This window comes from Eriocheir sinensis, chromosome 24, assembly GCF_024679095.1.
Source record: "Eriocheir sinensis breed Jianghai 21 chromosome 24, ASM2467909v1, whole genome shotgun sequence".
NCBI lineage: Eukaryota > Metazoa > Arthropoda > Malacostraca > Decapoda > Varunidae > Eriocheir > Eriocheir sinensis.
The window spans coordinates 15571363-15581900 of record NC_066532.1 but is presented as its reverse complement, the minus strand read 5'-3'; the positions used below and the strand labels follow the sequence as shown (position 1 = coordinate 15581900).

Sequence of the window (10538 nt, the reverse complement as noted above, 5' to 3'; positions counted from 1 at the left end):
TTGTGAATATTTTTGTGGTTTTTTAAGTGTTTCTGAAAGCTGAAGTTATTTTCCTGTGTGTGTGGGGGGGGGGTAGTGTGTGTGTGTGTGCGTGTGTGTGTGTGTGTGTGTGTGTGTGTGTGTGTGTGTGTGTGTGTGTGTGTGTGTGTGTGTGTCTCCTTAGTCTAGTATAGAGGAGGAAGAGGAAAAGGAGGAGGAGGAAGAGGGAGAAGAGGAAGAGTATGATGAAGAGGAAACGGAAGACGAAAACGAAGAAGGAGAAGAAGATGAAAACGAAGAGGAGGAAGAAGATGAAGAGGAGGAGGAGGAGAAACAGAAAGAGGAGGAGGAAGAGAAAGAAGACAAACACGAACACGAAGAAGAAGAAGAAGAGATAGACAAACAGGAAGAGGAAGAGGAAGAGGAAGCTGGCTGGCCCCGCTGCTGCCGTAGATCATAATAATTGCCAATCTCCTCCGGGCCGATAACACGCAGCGATACATAGCCATACTTAGCCTCGTCCTGCCCTGCCAAGCCTCGTTAGCTGCGAAGATGAGCGAACCAGGTTAGGTGATCTCTGGGGCCTTAAACTATCTCTCTCTCTCTCTCTCTCTCTCTCTCTCTCTCTCTCTCTCTCTCTCTCTCTCTCTCTCTCTCTCTCTCTCTCTCTCTCTCTCTCTCTCTCTCTCTCTCTCTCTCTCTCTCTCTCTCTCTCTCTCTCTCTCTCTCTCTCTCTCTCTCTCTCTCTCTCTCTCTCTCTCTCTCTCTCTCTCTCTCTCTCTCTCTCTCTCTCTCTCTCTCTCTCTCTCTCTCTCTCTCTCTCTCTCTCTCTCTCTCTCTCTCTCTCTCTCTCTCTCTCTCTCTCTCTCTCTCTCTCTCTCTCTCTCTCTCTCTCTCTCTCTCTCTCTCTCTCTCTCTCTCTCTCTCTCTCTCTCTCTCTCTCTCTCTCTCTCTCTCTCTCTCTCTCTCTCTCTCTCTCTCTCTCTCTCTCTCTCTCTCTCTCTCTCTCTCTCTCTCTCTCTTTTGTTTTCCGTCTCATTCTCTGTCTATGTCTTTCTATGTCTCGCTGTTCTCTGTCTCTATCTCTTGGTCTCTCTCTGTCTTGTTCGTCTAGTGTCTGTCTCCTCCTGTCTCATAATGGATTCTGTCTATGTTTTTGTGTCTGTCTCTGTCCCTTCTGTTTTCCGTCTCATCTTCCGTCTATGTCTCTCTATCTCGTTCATCTGGTGTCTATCTCCCCCTGTCTTAAGCTGTTCTCTGTCTCTGTTTCTGTCTGTCTGTCTATGTCTCTATACCTTCTCTTTCTCTTGTGTTCTCCTGTCTTAAGCTGTCCTGTCTCTGTCTCCTTACTGTCTTGTCCATTCTGTTTCCGTTTCAGTGGCCCCTGTCTCCTTCTTTTTCTTTTTTTCGTTCCTCCTGTGGCGCCGGTAGGCTTTCTTGTTGGGGCCTAGTGGTCAGCCCCAGCCCGTTATGGCGCAGGCAAGTGTTTATAGTGGCGCCATCCTGCTTGGCTAATTTTGCCCCAAGGGGCTCATCTTTGATCCTTTTTAGAAAGAATCTAGAGTCCGGGTTGAGAGGTGATCCTCAGGACAGCATGTGGGTTGATGACTGAAAATGGTTAGCTTGAAGAAGAGGGCCCGCACACAGACCACCCAGCCTCCGCGCCCCTTAAAATGATCCCCTTAATATGGTGCTGTTTATAGTGTTCTGTGTCCTTAAAAGATCCCCTTAATATACTGCTGTTTTTAGTGTTCTGTGTTCTTAAATGATCCCCTTAATATGATGCTGTTTTTAGTGTTCTGTGTCCTTAAATGATCCCCTTAATATGGTGCTGTTTTTGGTGTTCTGTGTCCTTAAATGATCCCCTTAATATGGTGCTGTTTTTAGTGTTCTGTGTCCTTAAATGATCCCCTTAATATGGTGCTGTTTTTAGTGTTCTGTGTCCTTAAATGATCCCCTTAATATGATGCTGTTTTTAGTGTTCTGTGTCCTTAAATGATCCCCTTAATGTGATGCTGTTTTTAGTGTTCTGTGTCCTTAAATGATCCCCTTAATGTGATGCTGTTTTTAGTGTTCTGTTTCCTTAAATGATCCCCTTAATGTGATGCTGTTTTTGGTGTTCTGTGTCCTTAAATGATCCCCTTAATGTGATGCTGTTTTTAGTGTTCTGTGTCCTTAAATGATCCCCTTAATGTGATGCTGTTTTTGGTGTTCTGTGTCCTTAAATGATCCCCTTAATATGGTGCTGTTTTCAGTGTTCTGTGTCCTTAAATGATCCCCTTAATATGATGCTGTTTTCAGTGTTCTGTGTCCTTAAATGATCCCCTTAATATGATGCTGTTTTCAGTGTTCTGTGTCCTTAAATGATCCCCTTAATATGGTGCTGTTTTCAGTGTTCTGTGTCCTTAAATGATCCCCTTAATATGGTGCTGTTTTTAGTGTTCTGTGTCCTTAAATGATCCCCTTAATATGATGCTGTTTTCAGTGTTCTGTGTCCTTAAATGATCCCCTTAATATGGTGCTGTTTTCAGTGTTCTGTGTCCTTAAATGATCCCCTTAATATGATGCTGTTTTTAGTGTTCTGTGTCCTTAAATGATCCCCTTAATATGATGCTGTTTTCAGTGTTCTGTGTCCTTAAATGATCCCCTTAATATGGTGCTGTTTTCAGTGTTCTGTGTCCTTAAATGATCCCCTTAATATGATGCTGTTTTTAGTGTTCTGTGTCCTTAAATGATCCCCTTAATATGGTGCTGTTTTCAGTGTTCCGTGTCCTTAAATGATCCCCTTAATATGGTGCTGTTTTTAGTGTTCTGTGTCCTTAAATGATCCCCTTAATATGATGCTGTTTTCAGTGTTCTGTGTCCTTAAATGATCCCCTTAATATGGTGCTGTTTTCAGTGTTCTGTGTCCTTAAATGATCCCCTTAATATGGTGCCGTTTTTGGTGTTCTGTGCCATTAAACTCGTATTGTAGAGGTGCATCCCAAACCCCGGACGTAAACAAACCTCAGCTTAAACCCCATTCATATCAAACTCCATTCATATCGAACTTCACGCTCTCCGTTATTTGCATCCCCAGTCACGCCTTGCTGCCCTCAACCCACCCACAGCCCATCCCATTCACATCACATTAAAATATCATGCTTCACGCTTTCCGTCATTCTATTCCCCGCAATCTTACAACTTTTACAACACAAGCTTCCAAAACCCAAATGTAAACAATCCAACTTATAAAACCCCATTCACAGGACGCTGCTTTCCAATACCTCACGCCCTCCGTCATTCCTTTATTTCTCTCTTGTTCCCGCAATCTGACGACTTTTACAACATAAGCTTCCAAAACTTAAATGTAAACAATCCAACCTATAAAACCCCATTCACAGGACGCTGCTTTCCAATACCTCACACCCTCCGTCAATTCCATCCCCAGTCACCCCTCGCTGCCCTCCCTCCCCCCAAGCGTGTACTATGCAACGTTTCCCATGCACCCAAAGCCCGGTCAGCCACAAATCTTCCGCCCAGTGTCAGCTCGGCGTAATCCGTGCATCGATAAACAAGCATAGCGACAAAGCTGGGGGGATGGGCGTCATTGTGTTAGAGTGAGGGCGTGGGGAGGGGAAGGAGGGAAGGGGGGAGAGGGTATAGGGGAGAGAGGAGAAGGAAAGGGAGGTGGGGATAGGTAGGGAGGGTCAGTTAGAAAGAAGGGAGATTAAGGGAGAGAAGGTTAAGGGGTTGGAAGGGAAGGGAAGGGAAAGGAAAGAGAAGGAAATGGAATAGAATGGAAAGGAAGGGAAGGGAATAGGAAGGGAAGGGCACGAAAGGGAAGGGAAGGGAAAGGAAAGAGAAGGAAATGGAATAGAATGGAAAGGAAAGGAAGGGAATAGGAAGGGAAGGGAAGGGAACGAAAGGGAAGGGAAGGGCACGAAAGGAAAAGGAAGGGAAAGTAAAGGAAAGGAAAACAAAAGAAAAAAAAGAAATGAAATGGAAGAAAAAGGAAGAGAAGAAAAAAAAGGAAAAGAAAAAATGAAAATGAAATTATGGAGAGAAATAATTAGAGAGAGAGAGAGAGAGAGAGATTAAAGAGACAGAAGGTTGCAACATTACAGGATATAAACACACACACACACACACACACACACACACACACACACACACACACACACACACACACACACACACACACACACACACACACACAGACACACACACACACACACACACACACACAGGTGGCTGGCAGGGATTCGAACTGGGGCCTGGATGTTCTGGGGCATGGTAGACAGGCCCCATAATCCCCATAAGCCCGTGCCCCGCCATAACCCGATGATATATTACCCCGTGTGAGTTCCTGCATGTGCCCCGTGTCTAACCCCTCCCCCAGGACACCACGCCCCCTTTCCCCCCCTTCTTTCAGCCCCTCACTCCCACACGCCCCCTATCACAGCTCCTACACACCAGGGTTGGATCAAATACTGATTTTTTTATAAGTCAAATACAAATACAAATACTTTTGTTCGTGATTCCAAAAATACAAACACAAATACAAATACTTCTATTCCTGAATCTAAAAACACAAATAAAAATAAAAATACTCCTATTCCAGATTTCAAAGATACAAATAAAAATACTCCTGAAATTATACGAAAAATATAAAGATACTTTTTTCACAAGTTTACACTTCACATCATAATTGCATTTCATCATCATTTATGCCCGGAAGGTTTCCGGGCCGAATTTTCCTCGCTTAGGAGTGTAAAAATTGCCGGCCTTACTAAACACCCTCTCAGGTGGTGCAGGTAACTAACAGGTTCTTGCCCACCACAAGCTCAAAGGGTCAGCGGTGCGGAGATGAGTACCTACCGCAGCCACACACAGCTATTTTTTTTTACAGCAAAGGAGACAGCACAAGGGCACACAAAAAGGAAACAACAATAAAAAAAAGCCCGCTACTCGCTTCTCCTGTAAAGAGTCCGAAGAGGTGGCCGAAAGAGCAGCCAACCACGTGAGAAGATAGCGTGAGAAGAATAGCGTATGCACCGCCTTTAACTTTACCCTCAGTTTTCTTCCTTTGGTGTCATGGCGAAGTGCAATGGTTAACACACATATACTCTCTCTCTCTCTCTCTCTCTCTCTCTCTCTCTCTCTCTCTCTCTCTCTCTCTCTCTCTCTCTCTCTCTCTCTCTCTCTCTCTCTCTCTCTCTCTCTCTCTCCCCCGCCCAGGTCCTGCAGCGCTTGGAGTCCCGAGTCAAGTGATCACTGAAACTGGTCGTCAGTTATTCTCTGTTTTGGTTCTTTTTTTTTTCTTCAACGTCTGCTGCGTAGTCATCGAAATGGCCGCCTCTGTGTTAAGGCTGAACTTGACTGAAAAAAAAAGGTTCAGGTTTTTTTCAAGGACACACACACACACACACACACACACACACACACACACACACACACACACACACACTTAATCAGGACTGAAACGCGTATTCCCACCCCTCCTCTCTCTCTCTCTCTCTCTCTCTCTCTCTCTCTCTCTCTCTCTCTCTCTCTCTCTCTCTCTCTCTCTCTCTCTCTCTCTCTCTCTCTCTCTCTCTCTCTCTCTCTCTCTCTCTCTCTCTCTCTCTGTAAAGTACGTAACAATAGAGAGCGGAGAATGAGTTTTAAACGCTCGACGAAGTTTAAGAAATGTGCCGTAAGGTTGTGACGGAAACTGAAGTGCTAAAAGGCACCGCCTCGCTAGCTACTGCGTACTACTTGCTGCTATACTGTTATCATCATTATTGAGCACCGTGAATGGGGTATACCCGGAAGAGTACAAATATCAGTAGTTATACAAAGTCTCTTACTCTGCCACATTCAAGACACAGATAATCAAAAGGATAAAGATTGGGGAGCAGCGACGTAGCGATCTTTTTTTTTTCTGTATCCTCTTATTTTGGCCCTTGAGCTTTCTGTCTTCTGTGTTGAAAAAAAAAAGAAAGAAAAGAAAACTGCCAAGTCTTTACCTCATCGATATTTTGTTAGCTACCATTTATTATTATTTTTTTAACTTGACGCTTTTCTTCGTTTTATTTTTTGGCTGCAGAAGGGGAGGGGGGGGAACCATTATAATCCAAATTCTTCCTATTACTCTGTCCTACCCCCCCCCCTCCTCTCCTCTCCCTCTTCTTGCCTCCCTGCCCCCGTCCTTCCCTTCCACCTCAAGGTCGGACCGGAACTAAGGACTACACAATGAAAAGAAAAATTGTGGCAGGAAAACGTGTAGGTAGAACTGACCATGACTGATGACGGACTAGATAAGTAAACAAATAAATAAGATGAACAAATAAGATAAACAAATAAACAAATAAAAGATATAGAGATAGAACTTATTTTGATTTATGCGGATTTTTTATTTATTTATCTACTTTTGCCCTTGAGCTGCTTCCTTAACTGCAAAAAGAAAAAAAAAGATAGATAGATAAACGTAATGATAGATAGCCATGCAGAAAATTAGATAAAGAGTCAGACAAATACATGTTCGATCGTTAGATGATTTGATAGTTAGTTAGTTAATAGGTAGTCCAATAGTACCCTTGTATAGTACCCTTAGTTAGACAGGTAGTTAGATAGGTAGTTTAATAGTTAGACAGTTTGAATTAGTTAGTTAGTTCGTTAATTTTACTTTATTCTGTATTTGTTTATTTATTTATTTTTTTGGATTATTTTTTTGTTTTTGTTTTATTTTATTTTGGTGTTTTCTTTTTCTTTTTGTTTCTTTTTCCTTTTCTTTTCTTTATCTTTTTCTTTGTTTTCTTGCTGTTGTTTTTCTTTTTGATGTTCTTTATTTCATATCATCCTCTTGTTGATGTTCGTTGGTCTGGGTGAGCCGCTTTCCTCCCAGAAGAGACCCACCCATAATTTTGGTGATGTTAGTTAGGGGCCGAATGGTGGATGATGTTTCTTATATTTTTCTTCTCTTGATGTGTTTTTCTTCTTGTTTTTCTTTTCTGATGTTTTTTTCTGTTCTTTTTCTTATTTCTTTTCTTCGTGTTTTTTAATGTTCTTTTATTTCATATCATCCTCTTGTTGATGTTCTTCGTTGGTCTGGGTGAGCCGCTTTCCTCCCAGAAGAGACCCACCCATAATTTTGGTGATGTTAGTTTGGGGCCGAATGGTGGATGATGTTTCTTTGTATGTTACTTTTCTTGATGTTGTTCTGTTATTGTTGTTACTTTTCTTTTGCGATGTTTCTTTGCTCTTGTTTCCCTTATTTTTTATGTTCTTTTCTATATCATCCCTCTTTGATGTTCTTCGTTGGTCTGGGTGAGCCTCTTTCTCCCCAGAAAAGACCCACCCATAATTTTGGTGATGTTAGTTTGGGGCCGAATGGTGGATGATGTTTCTTTGTATGTTACTTTTCTTGACGTTGTTCTGTTATTGTTGTTACTTTTCTTTTGCGATGTTTTTTTTCTCTTTTTCCCATTTTTTTGGTGTTCCTTTCTATATCATCCCTTTTTGATGTTCTTTGGTCTGGATGAGCCTCTTTCTCCCCAGAAAAGACTCACCCATAATTTTGGAGATGTTAGGGCCTGAAGGTGGATGATCTGTGTTTTTTATTTTATTTTCTTGATGTTTTGTTACTATATTTTCCTTTTTCTGGTGTTCCTTTTTATTTTCCTTTTCTTTGGTGTTCCCATCACGTGGATTGTCTACGACATCTAACGAGCACCACAAGCCCCGGTTTATTGTTCGGAGTTTGCTCTCCTAGGCAGACTGCCTACCACGGCTGACGAGCTCCACCTGCCCGGGTTTATTGTTCGGAGTTTGCTCTCCTAGGTGTATTACCTATGACGGCTCACGAGCCCAACCTGCCCGGGTTTATTGTTCGGAGTTTGCTCTCCTAGGTGAACTGCTTTCGCTAACGAGCTCCACCTGCCCGGGTTTGTAATCGGAGTTTGCTCTCCTAGGTGAACTGCTTTCGCTAACGAGCTCCACCTGCCCGGGTTTGTAATCGGAGTTTGCTCTCCTAGGTGAATTGCTTTCGCTAACGACCTCCACCTGCCCGGGTTTGTTATCGGAGTTTGCTCTCCTAGGTGAATTGCTTTCGCTAACGACCTCCACCTGCCCGGGTTTGTAATCGGAGTTTGCTCTCCTAGGTGAACTGCTTTCGCTAACGACCTCCACCTGCCCGGGTTTGTTATCGGAGTTTGCTCTCCTAGGTGAACTGCTTTCGCTAACGACCTCCACCTGCCCGGGTTTGTTATCGGAGTTTGCTCTCCTAGGTGAACTGCTTTCGCTAACGACCTCCACCTGCCCGGGTTTGTAATCGGAGTTTGCTCTCCTAGGTGAACTGCTCACGCTAACGACCTCCACCTGCCCGGGTTTGTTATCGGAGTTTGCTCTCCTAGGTGAACTGCTTTCGCTAACGACCTCCACCTGCCCGGGTTTGTTATCGGAGTTTGCTCTCCTAGGTGAATTGCTTTCGCTAACGACCTCCACCTGCCCGGGTTTGTAATCGGAGTTTGCTCTCCTAGGTGAACTGCTCACGCTAACGACCTCCACCTGCCCGGGTTTGTTATCGGAGTTTGCTCTCCTAGGTGAATTGCTTTCGCTAACGACCTCCACCTGCCCGGGTTTGTTATCGGAGTTTGCTCTCCTAGGTGAACTGCTTTCGCTAACGACCTCCACCTGCCCGGGTTTATTGTTCGGAGTTTGCTCTCCTAGGTGTATTACCTATGACGGCTCACGAGCCCAACTTGCCCGGGTTTATTGTTCGGAGTTTGCTCTCCTAGGCAGATTGCCTACCACGGCTAACGAGCCCCACCTGCGTTGTAGCCGAAAGATCTCCGGCACCTCCGTCGGGGTCCCGATGGACGCCGAGGCGCCCTGCCGGGAGCCCTCCAGTCCTGCCATGCTCGCCAGGGAGACCTTGGGCTCACTGGCGCTCCACCGCCCCGCCGATTCGAATAGGGCGGATGCAAGAACTCGCTTCTTAAAACTACCAGACTGGATTATAAAATTAATCATAAATGCCGTGAAGGCGCCGGTCACCGCGTTTATCGGTTCTTGGATGAAGGACCGATGGGCCTCGGGGACGCGCACAAGCATCATAAGGAATCCTCGCCGCGGCTTCCGGCGCAGCATCCTTTTCCCTTTTCTTTCTTACTTCCAATTTTCCTTTTTAATTACATTTTTTTTCTCTGATTGACTGATTGATTGATTTTACATAGTAAGAATTGGTTCACCAATTAACGTCTTTTAGGTACATTGCATTCACACACCTGCTGAGGGAGAACACCAGTGAGCGTGTTGACTCACGAGGACGGCCCACTAAAGTTTCCTAACATTTGTATTGGGCTGCCACTTCTCTTTAGTCGTCTGTTCCTCTATTTTTCTCTCCTTTATTTCATTCTATTTCTCCCTTTCTTTCATCCTTGCTCTCTATACATATATTTCTTTCAAACTTCTTCATCAGCCCCCTTTCCTTTCCATTCTCCCTCCTCTTCATCTCCCTCCATCCCTTTCATCCCCCTCGCCTCCCGCCCTTTGCTCTTTTTCTGTTATCATCACGACAGCTGTTTAATTTCTCTGCGGGGACTTTTTTTTTATGTTCGTGGATGTGACATGCTTCCCGGGGCGTCCATGTTGTTGCACAGCACCCTAGAATATTCTTGGCAAAGTGCTTCAAATTTTTGAAGCTTTTTGCATCACGCCAGTACCTCAGTGGATTGACATCAAAAGGCAAAACACCTTCTTCTAGGTACGTTTCAAGTTCTGCCTTCACCACTGCAGGGTCATTTGTTGATGCACTTGCCATCATTTGCCCAGCTGGAGGCATGTAGGCAAAAAGACGAGGTCGTGTTGCACTCATGCCAGCCGAAAAGACGAAAGGCTCACTCTCTTGAAATGTTTTCTTCTTCAAGGTCGACTGAGTTGACTCGGAAATAATTTGGTCCACAATCTTGGAAACCTTTTCCTTTTGCATTTTCTTACATGGCATCCATGCCAGCTTAAACCTGGGGCCCATGACAGCTGCGGCAATGACATCAGTCCTCTCAAGAAATGGATGCAACCTCTTTTTGATAGGTGACTGTCGTGCATATGCCAAGTTAAAGCAGTAGATCGGTTTACTGTCTCTCTCGTCGTCTTCACTCACATCTCATCCCCTATGCCTCCCATTTCCGTGACGTCACACATTTTTGCGGGCGGATCCTTCTTCCGAGCCACCCATCCCTCAGTAACTCCCTAAATCCTCTCCTACTCCTCCTCCATGTGACCTGAGGTTAATTTCCTCCTTACTCCCCACCCTTAATTTTTTTCCTCCTCCGCCTTCAACCTTAATGTTCTCCTTACTCCGCTTTCCCCGTGATCTGACGTTAATCCTTTACTCCTTCGCCTTCAACCTTAATCTGTTTCCTCCTCCGCCTTAACGCGGCTTAACATTATTTCTTTTTCTATTTCCTTAACAGTATTTATCCTCCTCAAATGGTTTTGACTCGAAATATAAATACAAATACAAAATACTTTTTTTCTGGGTGCCAAAATACAAATACAAATACAAAATACTTTCTTCTGGGTGCCAAAATACAAAT

The 10538-nt window shown here is 44.2% G+C and overlaps 2 long non-coding RNA genes across 43 annotated transcripts; one reads left to right on the top strand and one right to left on the bottom strand.

Moving 5' to 3' along the window:
* Positions 1-7240: 7240 nt before the first annotated feature.
* On the bottom strand, positions 7241-8820 carry LOC127002913 (uncharacterized). Of its 5 annotated transcripts, none has more exons than XR_007756702.1 (4): positions 8703-8820; positions 8320-8445; positions 8068-8256; positions 7241-8004 (listed from the first exon to the last, which is right to left on the bottom strand). It is a non-coding gene; the product is annotated as an uncharacterized LOC127002913 (long non-coding RNA). The 5 variants fall into 5 exon arrangements; XR_007756701.1 differs by having other exon boundaries at positions 7241-7941; positions 8131-8256; XR_007756700.1 differs by having other exon boundaries at positions 7241-7878; positions 8131-8256.
* On the top strand, positions 7765-8887 carry LOC127002911 (uncharacterized). 38 transcript variants are annotated; one of them, XR_007756684.1, is made up of 7 exons: positions 7773-7913; positions 7977-8039; positions 8103-8165; positions 8292-8354; positions 8481-8543; positions 8607-8670; positions 8739-8887. It is a non-coding gene; the product is annotated as an uncharacterized LOC127002911 (long non-coding RNA). The 38 variants fall into 38 exon arrangements; XR_007756681.1 differs by lacking the exon at positions 8481-8543 and adding an exon at positions 8418-8480; XR_007756672.1 differs by having other exon boundaries at positions 8103-8228.
* Positions 8888-10538: the final 1651 nt, after the last annotated feature.